Raw genomic sequence first — 20,965 nt, 5'->3', positions numbered from 1 at the left:
ACCTTCGTGGACAACCCACTCTACCTCCTGAGAAACAGCTGTCCCAAGAGCAAGCAGTAAACCAATTGATCTGCTATGCCCATGTTTTTTCCATTTTTTTTTACAGTGCCAGCTGTTGGCCAGATGTTAAAACATTTTCACCGAACAACTTTCTTACTTTTTAAGTCATGTCAGTCACTTTTTATAACCTTTTAATTATAATCTTTAACTGAATTAAGGATTTTTGTCTTAAGTAATCAGAAGAAGAAGCCGAGCAAAGAGCCCTTCTTGACATCCTGTGTCCACCAAAGAGCATCACAGAGAGACACTGATACAGTACATTACAGATTTTAATTACTGGGTCAGTTTGCTTTTTGCAGATATTTCGTTTCCCACTAAAAACCTCCTCTACACTGAACACTGAAGAAATCCTGACCTAAAAACAAGCTGAGAATCTAGAAAACAAACTGAGATAATGTTAGTGATACCTCATCTAACAGCCCACAAGCCCCTGCCGACATCCTGTATCCACCAAAACACAATGGAAAACCTCTGCAGATAATTCAGCTCTGGTAAAAAAATCTTGTGAACAATGAACACGGAAGGACTGCAACGCAATGAGTTGCATTCATATCTTTCTTTTCCTTTGTAACCAATTCATTAGTAGTTCAACAAGCACTACTAGCAGCAGTAGAGTAGAGAGATGATTTACAATCCACTGTTGAACCATAGCTTGACTGTTGTTTCTTAGCATTACCGAAAAGATGGCAAATACAGCAAAGCTGAGTGACAGCATGAAGGGAGAGCTTGGATAGGTGCCCTTTTTAGACACAAAACCACAAGACAGTCAACCACACATCTGCAACTCATTCTTTCTTGTTATGAAGAATTTGCTACACACATAATACTAGGTATATGATGAAACAGGTCCCACTGTTTGCCTAAGGCATCCTTACATCTGACAGTTTGAAGCCAGAGAACTTTTTTTTCAGGTTGTGTTTTGGGATTTGAAAGTGTGTGAAAACCTGAGATCTGTTTTTCTTCGAGTTGAGGGTGTGACCAGGGACACAACAGCTTTTAGGCATTTTTAAAGTGTTGTTCCTGATTGTTAAGTAAATAAAATGATGTACACCTTCTATAATTCCATCACTGCTGTAGCTGTAAAAGTTGTTATATATACACTCACCAAGCACTTAGTAGAAGGATAAGGAACAACATACGATTATTGGGAACATCATACTAGTACTAGGCAGGACTTCTCTTTGCTCTCAAAACAGTCCTAATTCTTTTTGGCATGGATTCAACAAGATATTGGAAACATTCTTTAGAGATTCTGGTCCATGATGACATGACATCATCACATAATTTATGCAGATTTGTCAGCTACACATTCATGCTGCCAATCTCTCGTACCATCACATCCCAAGGGTGTTCTAGTAGATTCAGACCTGTTGACTAGGGAGGTCACTGAAAGACAGTGAACACATTGTCATGTTCATTAAAAGCAGCTTGAGTCAACTTTTGTTTTGAGACATGGTGCTGGAAGTAACCATAAGAAGATGGGTAAACTGTGGCCATAAATGGATGGCTGTTGTTGCTCACTGAATGTTCTTCTGTTTTTCACACCATTCTGAGTAAACTCTTAGAGACTGTGGCACATGAAATCCCAAAAGATCATCAGTTTCTGAAATGCTCAAACCAGCCTATCTGGCACCAAAAATCGTACCATGGTCAAAGTCAGTGAGTTCACATCTTCCATTTTGAGGCATACAGCTGTTCCTAATAAAATGTTCCATGAGTGTATATTTCCACTTAATAGTGCATGTTTCCATCTTACACAGTTTTCAAAATGGAGGCCTTCAGCAAAGTTCAATCATCTACTTTTCTCTCAACTGTTTGTTTAGAGAGACTGGAGTAAATGTTCCTTTCAGTTTTGAAATTGGATGCTCAGACCTTGGCCTCTATCGATGTACTTTCAATATTTTACTATGGTGCCTCTATGCACAATGCTTTCATTCAAACCTGAGAACACTTTCCAGAGCAGTAAACTGAGGTAGGCTGTGAAAACAAGTGTGAAAACAGTAATTGCCTTTTTACACATGCAACTGCTGTGGCGTCTTTCGCTTAAAAAAAACAAGGAGTATGTGCTATGCGCGTTCCTACCACTTCACTGATTTTATTGTTTGAACAATGAACCTGAATCTTTGCAGTTTGTTGTTCTCCACAGTGATAATCCTTTATTATATGCTGGATGTAACGTAGATAAAGACACATTTAAACATTTTTCTCCTCTTTCATTATGAATTCATAATCTCATTCACTGGTATCCTATCACTTAATTTTGACCACATATCAATACAAGATATCCCTGGAATTGCACAGCAGTGTGTCAAATCACTCCATTATCTGTCAACTCCATATTAAGTCTTATCCCTGCTGCAGTTGCTGCCTCATCTTAGAAGTCACTGTGCAATAGTGAAACAAATGAAGTTCTGATGAATAAACAAACCTCTGGAGTCATCTAAAGAGGACTTTTATATTTTTCCCCTCTGTACAAATGCAGAGAGCAATTCTAAATTGAGTGCGTGACTATAAACACTGCTGGCTGGCTGTCTGAGAACACCCACATGAAGTGAAATTGTGTGGCATCATTATACTGCAAACAGGCATTGAAAATTACTGTAAAATCATTGTATATGGAAGAGAATGTGCTTTAATTTTGAAATCAAAGAAAATGTGACATGGCATGGGTGCTCCTTACTGGAAATTTTAGGAGCACCAGCTCAAAAGTCACAAGCACCGCTTAAATTCACATTCAACAACGCATTCATATTTTTTCCCCATCTTAACTCTATTACTGATAAATGCTTTGGTTATAAACAATTCACAGAAAGAATGTGTTGTTTAATTTTAAAGAAAAATGTTATTAAAATCATCATGAATTATTTAAGATGCACCTTATGGGGGAGAATTAAGTAATCCCTCATATTTTTGAGAGTGATCACAGAGAGTTGTGCATCTGCATTGATAGGATGAAATAAAATTGCCACAGGAATTGGACCCACTGTAGTTGTGGGCCACACACCAACATCTTAGATGAAGGACATGTGACTGCAGATGTTGTTCTTCACCTATCTTTGCTGTGGGCAAGGGCATAGCTAAGGCAATGGCATGGCATTTGTGGCTCACCTTAGCACAGTGAGTAGATAGCCAGCGGTCATATGTTTTCCCCCAGGCTAGACCCAAGTAGGATGTTTGGCCAGGGCTTGAAGTTCATTCAGGCCTGGTTCACTTCCAAGAAAAAGAAAAAACAAACAAACTCCAGCACTGTGGCCAACTTTGCATGCAGATTATCTGAAGGCAGGAGCCTTTATTTGAAAATGTAAGATTATTTTGAATTTTTTTATTAACATGGCCTGTTTATTTTCAGTATTTGCCTTAAGTAGGAAGTTATTACCTGCAGGGAGATACTGATATTGCAGAAATTACTTAGCTAACATAGGTTAAGCCCTGCCTTGAGCTTATGTCTCAGCTACAGTACAGTTCAGTAGTTGTCCAGACACTTACCGGCAGCTGACAAGTTTGTGTTATATCAAATATTTAGATATCTGTCAAACAGCCTACGACAGATAATCTGCTCACTGACCTTCAATGTCTGTCTACAAATATTCCTGAAAAAAACATTCCAAATGCTGAGTATTAAAATATTTCTTAGAGGTCAGAAAATAAAAAGGAGAAAATAGCTGTGTCTGGCTAGTTGAGATGAAGGTGACATCTAGATAGCTGAATGAAAATCACAGGGCACTTTATCAAACAGTTTTCTTGGCTCTGGAGAGAATTCAGTTCTTCTTACCAGCCCTTTAATTTTATCATAAGTGCAGACAAACCACTGATTAACAGTGTCAGTAGTCTGGAACTCTTGTTTGCTTCATTTTTATGGAAACACATCTATTTTTATGTGATGGTTAAGTACTAATGAAGGGTGTAAGAGCTTGAAGACAAACCTTTTAGTCACACTGGCCAATCAGGCTTGCAGCCAGTCTCAGATAGCTAATGCCACATGACTGTAAATGTTTTGGCCTTTTCTTAGCATATCAGCATTTATTCCCTTACTTGACAAGATCAGTATCTGGGCTGCAGAGTTATCCATTTATAGAAGTAAAGCTTAATGTCTGTAAATGTTTTGGCCTTTTCTCAGCATCACTTCTTTCTTCCACATGCATATCATTTGGCATGATGGGGATCTAGAAAGAACATCACCCTCAATAGCAAGTGAGGCTCTTGACTCAACCTGACTGCAAATTTCTTATCCAGCTCTCACTTATATAATGTCTCTCTCTCACTCTCACACACACACACACCCTACCACTGCCTCTCTCTACACATTCACAAATGTCAAGTACCTAGACATTTTGCTCGCCGGCTAGCAAGTAAACAGATGTTTCTCTGATAGTTTGTCATTTTCTGTGGCAACTGCTAAAAACTGGGTGTTGACTGGGGTTGGAACAGTCAGAATCATTTCCACAGAACTAAATACAACTGAGCAATCTGTCTTATCTGCCAGCTGTCTGAAACTTCACAACAGACAACCATGTTAGACACGTATTGATATTCTAATGTTTATGTCCCACATACGTCATTAGTCCAGTGGGAAATAGATAGTGTTATGAATCTACGGTAATGGTTTAAAGGAGTCAAAAGAGAGATCCTTCTTAGTCTAATAAAATCCGGTGGTAATATCCTAAAATTCAGCAAGTTTTCCAGTATTTCTCCCTTTGACAAAAGTAATTTTTAGTCTATTGCCCTGACAACTGACTGGATTAGGGGTTGTCCACCTCACTGCTTTTACTTAATAACAACCCCCAACCCCAGTTGTACCTCCTCAACTATTGGAAAAGCTGTATTGATCCTCAAAAAGAACTGTGGCCACAAAATGGCATCCAATCAATGTAACTAATAGTGTGTAGCCATGTGAAGATATCATTGACCCCGAGCCCTCCACACTGTGGTTCACATGTAGTTTTTATGCTGTTGTCTTACCTCTGATTTTCTTGAAGCAGCTGAGGATACACAAAACTCATCCATCTGCTCAAACTGTAACAAGCCATCTGTGCTTCTGTGTTTATCTGTACTTCAATATGACTGAACTTGTTTCTTTCCAATTTTAGCATTATTTTAATATTTTATGGAAATTAAAGTTGGGTTTTTCTACCAGTGCCTGACATAGATACAGAAAGAAAAATATAGAAAATAAAAGTAAATATTCACACATCTATGTTACAAGAAACAAAGTAGACTACAACAATATTGTAACACCACAATATGTAAGGACAAAAGAGACACACACACACACACACACACACACACACACACACACACAAGGCAGTAGCTTGTCACAAGATTTAAATACATTATTGTCCCTTGATACAAACAGACAAACTGAGATGGCCTTTATCATTTAATGAATACCTAATCAATAAAATTAAGCAAAAACACACAATGCTAATACGAATACTGGAAGTCATGCAAAACCCTGTAATGCTCTTATATGACTATGTGCGCTCGCATGAATGGAAGTCATATATTAGGATTTTCTTCTAGTAGTTGTCATGGGGGATTTTATTCTCATGTCAGTGTTCAACAGGAAAGCACTGACAAGAAATATTTTGAATTAGTCTGGTAATGGCATTTTCTGCTTAAATAATGTGACACATTCTCCCCTCTCCTTTAAACCAGAAATAAGCCAGCACATATATATTAAATTAAGATTTAAGCATTATGTGAAAGAAAGCTCTTGAGGCATTAATAATGAATAAAAGAAGGTATAAAATATGCAACAGAGAGAGTGACAGAAATCTTCACAAAGTTACAGATATGTTTGATATCAGTGAATTAAGAATAGAAGAAAATGAATCAGTACCATTGGGAGATTCCTCTTGGGACCCAGCACATTGTTTTGGTTTGATTCAAGCAAGAGAACGCTGTCTGTACACAATGATTTCATTAATAAGTCAAGTCATTCACAGATAAGAGCAAATTTTAAGAAAGAACTCTACATTATACTGTATAGTGAACAGTAATAATATGCTGAAGTAAAATATAAACCATTTGAAATTTAATGTGGATGTTCAAAATGTAAAAAAATAAATAAATAAATCCCCACAAAAGCAAGCTAATACATCAGTTTTGTCACTTTTTAGCATCTCATGACACACATGGGTGAAGAATAATTTAACAAATCAGCTGACAAACATGAGCTCTCAAGATAACACCAACTGTGAGCTTCTTCATTATCAAAATACTGGAAAGTATTAAGTGGCCTCTGGAGACAGTTTTTACCTATGCGTTATACTTTACTCGTAAATGCTTATTTGCAATGCCAAATGATGCAACTATTTTAAGTCACCTTAAGCTTTGTATTAACCATTTTTTCCTCACTAGTTAACAATTGCAATACTGAAACATTTTTTTCCCCAACTGAACATATCAGTCTCATATATTCTCATTAGGGACCCACTGCCACAAATAATGATATGGCATTGCATTTCCAGTGCCTCCCTGCTTTCCAGGACAGGTACAGCTCAGGGGACTGATGATAGGAGTGATGGCACGGCCACTGAGGAAAGGATCCCCAGAGGTATTTTCAGGGGAATGTGCTGTGGACAGCAGAATGGCCTCCACTGCCCCAGGGATATAAAAAGAGAAAAAGTGAGATTCATTTCAGAACTAGCCAATGATCATGTTTGCAGAGTAGGAGCTTTCTGAGAAAGATCTGAGAGTCAACAGCAGGGGTATTTTAGAAATGAAATACAGCAATATTCTGCCTCAAAAGCTGTCTCAAGGGTGTCTTTTTTTTTTTTTTTTTTGACGCAATTATTTATGATCATGATTTAATTATAGAATTTGTAGTCCAGGGCACCATCAGAGTTCTTTATTTTGTTCTTTTTCCAAAAGATGGTAAAAAAAAAAGGTAAATACAGAAAAGCATTCAAAAGTTGTTTTGATTTACACAAAAATCCTACAGTTGTAAACATTAAAACAAAGTTGACAGACTACTGACAAGACCTCATTGTGCAACTGTAAAATATGACAATTGTCAGTTGCATAACACAACACTGATTGTGAATGAATTACACTACCACTGTTACATGTTATAAATTGCCTGTTAATTACTGTGTAACTACCTTGGTTATGACCAGTGGCTCATACTGTTTGTACAAATAACATTTAAATGAACCTATAGAACAATACAGGTTTGTGTTCTTTTATTTCATTAGAATATCACAATATCACACCTCTGAAGTCTCCCTTTTCATAAACATCAATTTGTATACATGCCAGATACACGAGTTAAGTCCTTACAGGCAAGTCTGACCACTTGGCAGAAATCGAATCTTAGCAATGTCCCTGGGCAGTTATTTAAAGCTAATATGACCAAGCCTCTATCTAAGTGAGTGGTGAGAGAGCCATAAATTCACTTTCAATGGTCACCAGGACATAAAAACTGCATGTATAGCATCATTAATCCAATTGGATAAAAAAAAAAACACTGTAAAACTTTGGTGACTTTGCTCGAAATAAATGTTTAAAATGCCTTTTTCCTACTTCTACTACACATGTGAAAGGTTTCACAACACCAACCTCCTTTACTATCATAAAACTCACATGTGCACTTGCGTCAATGCAGCAACACAATTGGCTTGTTATTGGCTGTTGTAAAGCAGACAACTGACTGTGTGACAAGTGTCATACGACCGCCTTCTCTTACGTTACAGACTATTCTATTTAGGATTCTTCAAGTCGTTTGTCCTCCTATATAACATCTTCGACATAAGTATGTTCTATATATTTCCCCCACTGTAAAAATCAAATTTCATTCCAGTTTTCTTGCCTGATTTGGCTAAACCAGCCAAGATCTCACCTACAAGAATAACTTAAAAACAAAGATATTCTTCAAAGTAAACACAAACACCAAATTTAAAAGTCTATAGCGGTGTAGTCTAGTGGAGGAGGTTCCAACTGCATACTGTATTCATATCGTATCAGTGAGCAGAACCTTTTCACCCACACAACATAACAGTAGGTCACACTTGCATGTGAAATCTATGCAAATGCAATGCTCACTCAGAATGTGTAATTAATGGAGAGAAATTAAAATGTGACTACGGAATGACATGTGTGAGGTACTGCATGTTAATTCAGCGCTCTAGGAATATAAAAGCTCTGAGCTCAACATTTTTTAAATATCCTGTTTGAATACAACTACTGCAACTTTCCCAGAGGAACTGTTGGTTTACAAAAATTAAAACTCATTGTTGTCCAATTCTGAATGCTATCCACATTATAAATGCATTCCTGAATGCACAAAACAAACATTAAAATGCAGAGTGGTCACACTGAAGTCAAACATGATGAGCAAAAACATTTCTAGTACATAAAAATAGCTTGTATGTGAATATACATTCAATGCTGTGTCAATGTTTTAGCAGAGGTGGGACATTTCTGATGTGAGACAGGAGGAGGGAAGTGTTAATTTCCTCTGACTTTTAATGTTTACATCCACTGGGCAACAGTTGATCAGAGGACTGTAGCCCATACCTTGCATTTGTAACACTAACATTGAGTGTGGTGGCTGCTCTCGTTGTGACTTAATGTCACTCTGTTGTGTGTCTTCTCTAGCTCTGCTGCTCTGGTGTCATTTTATTAGTTGAGAGGGAGACGCTTTAGCCTAAAACAAACACACTGAATGCAGTATGTAAATTCTGGTCTCAGCTGCTTTTAGTTTAGAATTTCTCAGACTAAAAAAACTTGGCCAATGAATGACCCAAGCACCAATTATTTAACTTTAAAATGTATTTTTTAAGGAAGATTCATATCATACTCATGTATATAGAACATAGCGCTGATTTCAAGGTGTTAAATAGCAACTGTACACTATAATTGTAATGCCTCCCCCAAACATGAACTGAAAATATTTCCTTTTGCTCCATAGTGTACCATTCAATGATGAGTAAAAATCTTGAGAAAAGATGATCTCCATGAAAAATGTGCAACTCGTGGGGGGACCCATGGATACATAGCTAGTTTTCAAGAGTAGGCAGACCTAATTTCTGAAGCACGTGGTTATTAAATTAAGGATGAGTAACCATGACTTATCACCTTGTGAAATTCTCCGTCAGAGGAAATGTGGACTTTTGATATATGTCAGTATATGCAGACCTTTTTACAGGTTTGGTCTTAGATGAGAAGAGATTAATGAGAAAGCAGCACCATTGGACCCCTAATATTTGTCCACTATAACAAGTTTTCTGACCTTCAAGAATACAGGTATGTATGAGGGCCAAGATCGAGTGCCTTTCCTTACTTTTTTCTGTCCTCCGATCCACAAAAAAATAAATAAATAATGATCCCACAGATCGAATTTCATGTCGTATTTTGGACTGAATTTTACCTGAGGACATCCTGCTTCCCATTAAAACTCTATTGATTCTTTACCCGCACCCTCATCAAATCACTTTGCAACATATACAGTACACTTAGACACTCGCACAAAGACACACATAGACACACACACACACACACACTCTCTTCCTAGTATCAACAAGAGACTTTTAGAGGCAGAATGTAAATTAGCAAATCCCTAAGGTAATTAAAAACCAAGCCCCTAACTTACTGCATGAAGCCTTCCTGACTAACAAACACCTGCGCTGTATCAATTAGGAAGGCTTTATTTGTATATAATATTAATGGAGTGCAACGCTGTTTGGTTAATTTAAAGATCCTATATTCCATTTCCAGCTGTGCAAGTGCTGTAGTAATTCTGTTCTGAACTTTAATGGTTTATTCCGTCAGAAGAATTAACACAAGTTATTCATCTGACCTTCAAAATTTTAGGTCTGTTACATGAATAACTCACTTTTAAAGTGAAAACAGAGCCTCAACTGTGATGTCATCAGAGGATACTGTAAGTGAGAGTAACGAGAGGTTCAGAGCCTACAAGGCAATAGCTAGTACTGCTGTTATTGATTATAAGTAGTATTCCTATGGCTTAGACAGTGCTGTACAAATAGATGTCAATGGTATGGCCCACATCTGCTCTGCTTCCTGATTAATCCCATTTGCCTTGTGCATTATCTAATTCCATGTTACAGAGATGGCTCCTAAGTCTTGTTCCACGCCTCGAGGTGGGGTGGAGGAGTTGACCGTACTCCCACATCAGTTCACGCTGCTTGTATTCATCTTGCGAAGCAAGCACAGAACCTTACTCCATCATAGAGTCATTCCTAACACAATATGTTGTTTCTCTCTAACATCTGCTCATGAAAACGAAAGTAATTTTTTTTCCCAGTTCAGTAACCTACACCTGGGAGAACAAAAACAGCATCAGGCCTAAATATTTTGATTTAAATAAATGAAAAAAACAGGATGTGAATACAGCTGCCACATGTATGGACACAAACAAATGCTGGCAGTTTCAAAGGAGGTTTTCTTGCTTATGTTGGCAATAGTGATGGTGGAATTGGAAAAGGTGGAGCAGAGGTAAAAATGGTATCTGTGTGTTTGAATACCCTTGCTGGGTTGGTCATCCCACAGCTGGCAGTCTTGAAGTCTTACAAAGCAAGTTCACATCCCATTAAAGCATGAACAAGTTCTTTTCAAAAGTAAAAAAAAAAAACTCTCCCTGGTAGTTCAGGAAGTAGGTAGGAAACATCACTTCACCTCAGGTCAAGAGGACAGAATTACTGGATTTTCTTTGGAAAAATTCAAAAAGTTTTTGTTGCAATGAACACTGCAGACTGGGACCAGAATTATTTGAGCGACTGTGCTCGGTTTTTAATTAGTGTGTTGTCGTAGCCATTTGGTTTCAGAAACATATAACAGTTCCTGAAGTATTTTGTTGTTCACAAATGTACTGCAAATGCTTGTGAGCCTACATGTTACAGTCAGCTTAAGTCTTATACTAATAAGACATAAAATTGTTAGCAGAAAGCAAACAATTATCCCAAAGTATGTATATGCCCAGGACAGTGCACAATAATCTGCTAAAAATGTCTAGAAAATTGCAGGTGAACCAAAACACAATCATGTAAAATGGGAAAAGTGTCAGATTCCACAAATTCAATCTAATTCATCATCAGAGGAGCAGCCCCAGGTTTTATCCCCACAGGACATCACAAATGATCACAATCTTGGCTCCTTCTCTCTCTATTGCATTGGGACAGAGACAGCCACAAATCACGATCCACATTGTAAGAAAAGGCAGGTTTGTTCTCTTCATGAGAATTTGTGGTTTTTATTCTACAGTCAAATGCATTTAATCAAGGTTGCATTATATTAAGTCTCATTATCATCACCATTATCATAATAGTGCAGAGAAGAATATGTTTTACATGTTGTTTTAAAAAAAATGTCACATATTTATATGTACATGACTTGGATTAAAATTATATTTGTATTGACTATGTAAAAAAATTTCACTTGATATTGTTTTGGTATTCTGGGAATAGTAAATTCACTTTTCGTTTGCCTCAGTGCACACCATGATGAAAATGCTTCCTATTCCACCTGCTCATTAATCAGGAAGGCAGTGCAGATGGCGTTCTTTGACAGAGAAGAAAACATGGAGAGCTATCAACTTTTTGCTGCTAATTAATCCTTCGATTCTATGAATGCAATTGCAAACCACATAAATTAGCCTAAAAGTAGAGGAGAAAAGAGTCACATAACTTCATGTAATGCACACTGTGTCCCCTTTTCTAGTGCCAGCTATTGGCAGAAATGAAGTTTATAAATGTGTTTTGCTTGCATATTTAATGTGTCAGATCCCCAGAAATGGCAATTCTTTGATTTATATTCCACAATGATTTTCCAGGAAATATTACCATTTCCAGGTTTATGTTGCCGTTCTGCTTACCTACTGTGGTGCAACAACCTATAAACAAGGTGGCAGAAGAATAAACTACTACTTTCTTTACTGTACAAAATATATAATCCCTATGACAAGCAGGGGCTAACAACCAGCATGCCATTTGAGACTTCTTGTACTACTAACAGGCTACTCAGCGGCAGATGACTGGGGTGGAACAAAACATTCACAGACTAACAGAGCAGACCTAAGCAATCAAAACTATTGTGGCCAAAGCAGTGATTCCTTGGATGGTAATTGTTGGCCATCCACATACTGCCAACCCAAGCTGAAATACATCCTCAGACTAGGTTTGTGGCGCTGCATGAACACAAGCATAGCCACTCTGTTGGCTCAGTCCAGAAACCCTGTAATCACTCAGCACACTCTTCCAAACAAAAAATACTTGATTTTTACATATGAAACCAAACTGTTTCTACTTCTGTTAAACTTAGCACATGCTCACCATACCACATTTCTGTCAACATGGTCTACCAACAGGTCAGATCCTGTGCTCAGTGTTTAGTGTACACATTTATTTATTTTATCATTAGATAGGGCATATAGAAATCTAGTGCCAGAGTTTTCATCTTTTGTTCTCCTTGTCAGTTCACCAGTGTAGTGTTCCTCTCAGCTATTGCATGTCATGATGCACTACCCCAGATTTCCACTTTGGATGGTTCCTGGCTATAGGGTGTATCATTAGAGATCTTAAGGTTTGAGCATTTTGCAGTGGCTTCCTGTGACTTTAGTGTTGTTATTATACACATGTAAGCCCAGCTTAATAAGGGAGTCCCACTGGGATGGTCTTGGTGGTCCCAGTTGAGTTAGTGTTTGTCCTGGTCTTAAGTCTGTGTCTCATCATCCACTCCTTGTAATGACTGACTTGGAGTTCCTCTTGGACCTCCATGCCTCCCACTGCCACTGCTGTACCGCCCACTCTCTGTCCTTCCCCTCAGAAGACTTTTTGCCCTGCACATCTGCTTAGTGGTAAATAGTTTTTTTTTTTTTCTTGTCTACAGCTTAACTCAACTGGGACCACCGAGACCACCCCAGTGGGACTCCCTTATTAAGCTGGACTGTTGGAACATGCATATAATAACAGCAGTGAAATCACAGGAAGCCACTGCAAAACACTGAACACCTTAAGATCTCTAATGATACACAATAAAGACAGGAACCATCTAAAGTGGAAATCTGGGGTAGTGCATTATGGCATGCAACAGCTGAGAGGAACACTACACTGGTGAACTGACAAGGACCCTGGACAGGATGACGACTGAACATCAGACACAGACAACCTCAGCTGTCTGTGAACAAAAGATGAAAACTCTGGCAGGGGATTTCTATATGTCATATCTAATAAATGATGAAATCCATGAGCAATCTAATGTTGAGGTTACAGAGGGCTTACACAATAACTAATGGGGTTACAGTAGTATTCATTGTTCATTCCTTAACGTTTGAACATTTTGGACTTCATAATTTCATAAATGTGTCAGCACAGGTCCACACAAGTATACACATAACTCCACTTTGTACAGCTATTAAATTGCCAACCCCCCTCGTAGATTTATCCTGACAAATCCCTCCAAACTCTCCAGAGTCCCACAAGTTAGTCCCTGGTGTGAAATATTTGTTTGACTGTTTGTGTGACTGCCCCACATTTACATCTTCTATGACAGACATCACCAGCCAGATTAGCCAGTTGCCAGGACCATACATTGGTCAGGGCAAAGTAAAGAGCAGTACACATTGCTAAACCTCACTTAATTCTTGTTTTATCACAATCCATTGGGGACAAACACAGTGGGAGTTTATTCAATTTAAGGAAGACAAATGATACATAAGAAACAAATATTATTCTGGCAAACATAACCACAAACCCATGACAAATTTTGTACTGGTGAAGAGTATTTCCCTTCTAATCTTTCTCTGTCAAACACCAAAATCCACAATTCACTTCTGGTTTGTGAATACTGAAGTCTGGTTCCCAAATGGCAGTTGTGATGATTGAATAAGAATTTAAATCTTTGATTGAAAACATTTCTCATTCAGTAGCCACAAGGACTTCCACTGCCAGCATGTGAAATTAATGACTTTGGCAATTCTGAATCTGTTATTTGATCTGGCTTTTCCCAACAGATGATGCTGCACTATGCCTGTGTTTTCAAATACACCACTGCAGGCATGGCCCGTTAGAAAGGTCTGGGCACACAATCTGGTGCATGAGCCTGGATGTTAATTCCAAAGCACAGCTGAGCAAATACTGCTACCTTTTAGGCCAGAAGAAAAGTCAATTTAATTGGTACAACAATCATAAATAAAGTGGATAGCAAATAAATATGGACAGCAAATTACCTGAGTGAATGTAAATTGAGTTCTCTGATGCAGCAGGTACTGAGATTGAAAATATACAACGTTCTGTCTATGCTCAGTATTGTGCAGAATATTTGTGAGGTTTCAAAACAGAATGAGGCTTGTCCACAGACTCTTGTTCAGGTCATATTTTGCTTATACTGGTCTCAACTGCACATGTATCAGTATCAATCTGTGTCCTCCGTACACAGGAATCCCTGTATGGCGACCAAAGGATTAAGGCATGGACAAATATAACGTGACTTACTATAGGTGTTTCTATTTTAGGACCACTACTGATCATCCTTCAGTGTTTCTCTGTTCACAATATGTGTCTGTGCAAATGTCAATTATAATAATCACTGTAGCACTGATAGCTCCATTTGGTGCTGTCTCATCCACTGCATAGAAGACAGCTATTTCAAGTTTATTTTGAAGTGTAAAACGGGCTCAGTGCCATCCCCTCTGGCCAATGGGGAGAAAACTACCCACTAATGTGGCTCTCACCAACTCCAGTAACCGTAGTTTGCTGTTGGTGTTTTCTTCTCTCCAGCCTCAGGGGAAAGTAATGAGCCCATTACTGCTTTGCAGACCAGAATGAGGTGAACTCACTTGCACTCTAAACCTTACTCGGATAGACCACACATAGGCCAGACTTCACGTGGAGAGTTTTCAAACAGCATGTTTTGGTTTTGTGAGATGCAACTCACCCACTCAATTTTCATCTAACAGCATGTTGTGGCATACCTCACAACATTTAACATTTAAGAAAGCATATAGCTAGAGAGGCTTGGTTTTTCTTATTTTATAACTACATTGTTAATGTGATTGAAAGACTCTCATACATTCATTTACCAACACCCCTAGTCCATTATTTACCATTCATATCAAACTGTGAGCAAACATGAAAATTATGTCAACTGCAATTTCAAAATTAAATACGTATCACAAAACTTTAAATACTCTGCTAGGAATTAACTAATATCAGTGACAGGCATATTAAACATGACTAGAAAGTATTTTATCAGTACTCACCCTTTCGTGGAATCTAAAGTTGTTGAAGAGCAGTTGTGCCCTGTGTCCATCCGTGTCCAATCAGTGTAGTTGAGAAACATGTGCTAAAGCTTTGCCCGTGTATTTGTGTGTCAAGCAGGCTCCTCGGGCACGCGGCAGCGGCAAGTGCGGAGCACGTTTTCTGGGGCAGTGTGTGTGTGGCGCAGTATCCAAAGCACGCTATCCAGAAACCCACAAACACAAATGAAACCTTTTTACTTAGTAATTATAAACACCGATATATATGCAGTTTTCATTTAATGGTCATACTCACTCAGAAATGCGGAGTTTTCCACACACACTTTATCATTTGCCATTCAAGCTAGCTAGCTAGCAATAGTCCCAGTTGTGGCGTTCATGACAATTACATTAACTTAAACTGACAGAAAACGAGCTCTAAATGATGCCCACTTTCCGGTTTTACAAAGTTACACAACGATGCAAGCTTTCCGGCTTTTAATTCCGTTAATAAACTGCCGCTGAACAAACTTAAACGAACTATACTTATGCTTAGCTCCGTTTTTTGTTCCTCTCCCACCATTGGTCCACTTTGCCCCACCCATCCGGGAAGTCCACCGTTACCGAATGCCACCTGGAGAACCAATATATAGAGAGTGGCAGGTTCACGGACTGCTCTAAACCAAGGACATTTCATTTGCTTCACAAAACTACTGATTTTGGCCAATTCAATGTGAAATTATTCTACACAAGACAATATTTATATTTAGAAATATGTATATCAAATAAAACAATAATTTAAACAAAATGAAAGCAGGCTACTATAAAGAGAAAAGGCTTCAAGGGTGTGGCTAACTGGTTGATCCAGCAAATGCACCACATTATTCTGTTTCATTGCTATTGAGGGGCACCACAAGGAGAGGTATGCTGGCTACACTTGTAGTTGAAATGTACTTTATTTTACACATGTATTATTTCCTGGAGCTGTGGCAGTCTACATGCTTGTAATAATCAACTGTTGTAAAATGGTGTGCTTGTGTGAGAATTCTCCAATGGACGGCATTAAGCACTAAACTTTAGCTAAAATTCTCTGTGCCTCTCATGTTTTGACAAAGTAAATGATGAGATAACATATTTATCTCACAGTGGATGAATACCTTTGCTAATGTGGTTTTATATTGAACTAAATAACAGCAAATTAAAAATATATACACAAAACTCATCAACACTGGTCAGTAATTATGTTTCATGTAGCCTATCAATTTGACCAGGAGATTGGATATTTTAAAAGCTGTAGCTGTATGTAAAAACAATCAAGATTGACCGATGGACAAACTGAGCTGATTTACAGATTGTATCTCATTTATAATGTGTTTATCTTGCTACATGCTACAAAGTTATTAAACAAACAGAAATGATGCATAATCAAAATACAATTAATAACCTGTTGAGCTAGGCAAACAAGAATTAATCTACAATCTGTTGTCAACAACAGAATTTAAACAGTCACACATTCTCTCTCTCTCTCTTTCTGTCTCTCTCTCTCTCACACACACACACACACACACACACACACACAACATAACTTATGTATACATAACATAACATCTGTATATTATCACTCGCTCATAGCACTTAAAATCTGTGAACTACACATTGGTACTTTTGACTATTCACGGTGACCAGAAATGGACCAAAAATGTACTAAATTATGGTGAGATGGGTTTGAGCGAGAGTGGATGAAGTAATCAGTCCGTTTTGTCAGGTACAACATGAGTATTGCCAGTATGTTAAGCCAACAAAATTATTGTCACTGTATTTTGGCAGTCTGTGCCACTGATTTAGAAAAGTAAACTGTAAAGTAACACAGACATCAAACTTGAACATTAAATACTGCACAGTCACTGAAAATTTGTACTCCTCTTGGTAGCTTACTCACCCTCAGTGTTTATCCATCTCAATAAAAAAAAATCGTAACACTCACCACGAGGTTGACACCCCCCCACCCCAAAAAAAATACAAACCACAGCCATGTGCTAAAAAAAATGTTACTGAAATGCTATGATAAGACACATATCTTTCTTGGCCTTCCAGGTATCTGTCTGCCCAAATGTGAGCATTTTTGCTCATATTGAGATTCTTTCTCCACAATAGTAGTCTACAAGAAATTTCAAGCAGCTCAATGATGAAGTCATTCAGTCAAGAAAACTGTTTACATGTGCGTGTATCAACAAAAACACACACACTTACAATCACTGCAGCTTTCTGTGAGACACAGCCTTATATTTTTCAAACAAAGACCTCCATTACAGTCAAACAACCGTGGCAACTTGTTGTGTTGTGAACATATAGCTATGTGGTAAAAAGGATTGGTAGTGATCTCAGAGCTGATGTGCACAAAATGTGAAAATGTGTGAAACAATTTGGTATTGTATTATTTAATAGGAGCCATCAGAATTATTGCTGTTTCTAAACCAACTGCAGCTCACTCTTCATAATTATCCAACTTTGTAAATCAGCAGGTGTGTACAGTTAAATATACATTTAAGGTGCATCTAAAATTCTGATTGGTGAAAAGGTCCATAACAACAAAGCAGTTTGTGAAGTTGTGCACACAACTGCATATCAGAATCAAGTGTATTGTATTCTTTATATTTTCTGCAAATCCTTTGAGAGACCAAGAACTTTCATTTACAGGTTCTCACTCAGGCACAATCTTAGAGTCATTGCCTTACCATGGCAACTGAAGAAAAGGTGGGGGGAATTACATAGCTGTTCATGGCATTCCTCTGATCAATGTGATGCCTGTTTCCTGCTGAGAGTTGGTATTGGGCAGGTGGTACAGCAACAGATATAGAGAAGCTGAGAAGAAAGAAAGAAAGGGAAAGAGACAAAAGACAGAACAAAGAGCCAGGGGACGCTGGAAAAGGTAAAAGTATGAAATGTGAGAGGGGATGGAGCGGGAAGAGGATTAGGGGCAAAGAGAAAGAACTACAGAGAGAATTGTCAATAATGTAGCCAGCATATGCAGATTTCTTCACTCTGTGACTGTTGTGTCCTGTATCCTGTGTGTTTTGTGTATTCTGGCTTCACTGAACAGTGATTAGCCTCCTAGTCTCTTGGAAAAAAAAAAGATTTACAATGATCAGCTAAAACAGTTATATGGCAGTATGTGCTGATTGCTGTATGCATTTATCTAAGATTGTGAATATGTTAGCATTAGATGTAAAACAAAACTATGTGTAGACCATACAAATACTAGTATTTCTTCAGGGATTCAGTCAGCTGTATGAACGCAACACAGGTCCCCAAAGAGGGAAAATGAAAAGAAACGAAGAGAAACTTGAAAATTAAATGAAATAAGGATTTAAATGCAGTGAAGTGTGAGGGAGCTAACTATTTCTTGTCTACACCCCTGAGTTTGTCTGGAATTAAAATGATTTTAGTGTTAAAATAAGGATTTAAAAATGAAAACTATGACAGGATCAAATGAGCCATGTATAATTATGCATAGTTCAGCATTAGAGGCAGAAAGAGTAGCTAAGTTTTAGTTAGGCCCAGATGCTTCCATTTGCAGTATTAGTCAGCCCTCTAACAGAGCTATCACCTTTAAACCTAGGAACCCTTCATTATTAAACTATTAGTGAGCCCAGTCTACTAATGAGAGCAAAGCAGGGCCTCCTATTAAAACTTTATTTAAAAACAAACATGAAACAGTCCAGTCAGTGCATTAAAACTATATCATGTCACGAGCTTGAATGTCTTCTAAGTTGCGACAGAATTTTCTGTTGTATGTGATTTGCTGGCATATCTGTTTAGAACCAAGACGTTTATTTGCATGTTTACATAAAATAATAAAACAATGGGGACAGCTTCCAAATATGTGACACTGCTGTTCTTGTATTGTCATTGATGTGTGATTGACAGGCTATTAATTGGCTTATTAAATCTAACAGAGTTGCAATTTGCTGACCTCATTGTTGAGAGGTGTAAAGAATATTAGGACAGCCTTCAATTTGGTTGGCTCCTTCGTCATGAAAATACTAAACACCTTATTCCAAGTGACAATGGAAGAGGATATGTGGAGTGTTAATTTCAGTAAGCACTTAATATAAAACCAAATGGGCTTGGTAAACAAGAAGGTTTAGTGGAATTAATCTCAGCAACAATTCTGTTCACCACATCTTTTGTGAAGTGATACCATTTTTTACTGTTACTGGTCAACTAATTGACACCATACAGTATTTTATTTCAAAAGCTGCAGCCTGAGCAGATGTGTGACATTGGCATTGTTAAGTAAATGTGTCTGTCTCTGTCTCACACACACACTACAAAGTCTAGGCCTTGTTTTACCATTTGTTGGTGTAATATCTTGGAAAGTTCTCAATCAATAATGAGATGGAGACCAAACACAGAGGCTAGCAGTTTTATTGTGGCAATTACTCACATACACTCAGAGTGAAAGCACCTGTGCTCTGATTTGGCTACCTTACCCAGGGCTGCTGTAGGAGCAATTATCCCAACATTCTACAGTTGGGTTGTTGTATTGAATGTATTTGATGCATGCAACAAAAAGCTAGTGCCATTTCTCATGTACATTTGCCTTTACCCACGTCTAAGTAATCAAACATACCAAGCAGTTACCTGTTTGGTTGAGTGTGGTCAGGCTGCGCTGCAGTAATTCAATCAGCTTCTCTAGACTGTTCAGGTCTACATGATGTCATGGGATGATGTATAAATAGCATGCCACTTTAATGGACACTTCAGGTGTCTATATCTATGCATTTTAAACTTTATATTTATTTATATCTTTCTATCACTGGATGGACTTAACAATGTAAAACCTTTTTGTTAAGATTCTTGCGGGGGTTGCGCAGACCAGTGCTGGTTGAATGAAAACTCTTTAACAAACAGCTAATCTTTCTGCCCACATCTAAAGTGTGGAATCAGATTTCTGGTTTAAAAAAAAACAGATAAGATGAGATGGTCCTGCACAATGATGTTCATGTTCATCACAAAACAAAAGGAGAGGTCAGGGTAGACCAGGATGTGGGTGTGAAATGTTTTAACTCCTGGTCAGTGTCAGGAGTCCAAGAAAACAGAGAACGGCTTGAGTTAAGATGGTAAGATGAGTTGTCAGTGAGTTGAAGTCAGGAGGAAATGGCAATTAACACTGACAAATCCCCAGAAACACTGAAGCTGCCCAGATGAGGCCCTTCTGTCACCAGTTTGACCTTGGTTGAATCCATCTATACGCGTTCATTTGAAAAACCCAAGAGGGAGATGGTGAACTTATGGTAGTCACACCTGCTGACCTTGACAAACAGCTGGTTCTCTAACAGTCACTAGAGGACATGATAGACATGGCATATGATGAATATATCATGAAAACAAAGCAGTTTGTCCCTCGAGACATTCAGTAGACATGTCCTTTTTGTCTGCCCTACTCATATATGGTGTTCCTCAAGGGTAGATTTTAAGTCTACTGCCATTTCCTGTGTACATGTTGCTGCCAGATCATATATTTGTGCATTACAATATACAATACATACAATAATACATTTTTGCAGTTACACAGATGATGAGCTGTATATCCCCCAACAATGGGGGACTCAGTCAATATTCCTGTCTCTGTTCTGGTAACTGAGGGACTGGAATGATGTAGTCCTACTTGTGCCAGTTGAGAGCTATATCAAGAATGAACTCTATAAA

General features: G+C 38.1%; 1 long non-coding RNA gene across 1 annotated transcript; it reads right to left on the bottom strand.

Annotated features, from left to right (window-relative positions):
• Window positions 1–5,985: 5,985 nt before the first annotated feature.
• Window positions 5,986–15,861, bottom strand: LOC108887992 (uncharacterized). Its single transcript, XR_001961723.2, has 3 exons — window positions 15,570–15,861; window positions 15,278–15,475; window positions 5,986–6,659 (listed from the first exon to the last, which is right to left on the bottom strand). It is a non-coding gene; the product is annotated as an uncharacterized LOC108887992 (long non-coding RNA).
• Window positions 15,862–20,965: the final 5,104 nt, after the last annotated feature.

The sequence above is a fragment of the Lates calcarifer genome, linkage group LG2 (assembly GCF_001640805.2).
Source record: "Lates calcarifer isolate ASB-BC8 linkage group LG2, TLL_Latcal_v3, whole genome shotgun sequence".
NCBI lineage: Eukaryota > Metazoa > Chordata > Actinopteri > Centropomidae > Lates > Lates calcarifer.
This window is presented reverse-complemented; position numbering and strand designations above follow the sequence as displayed.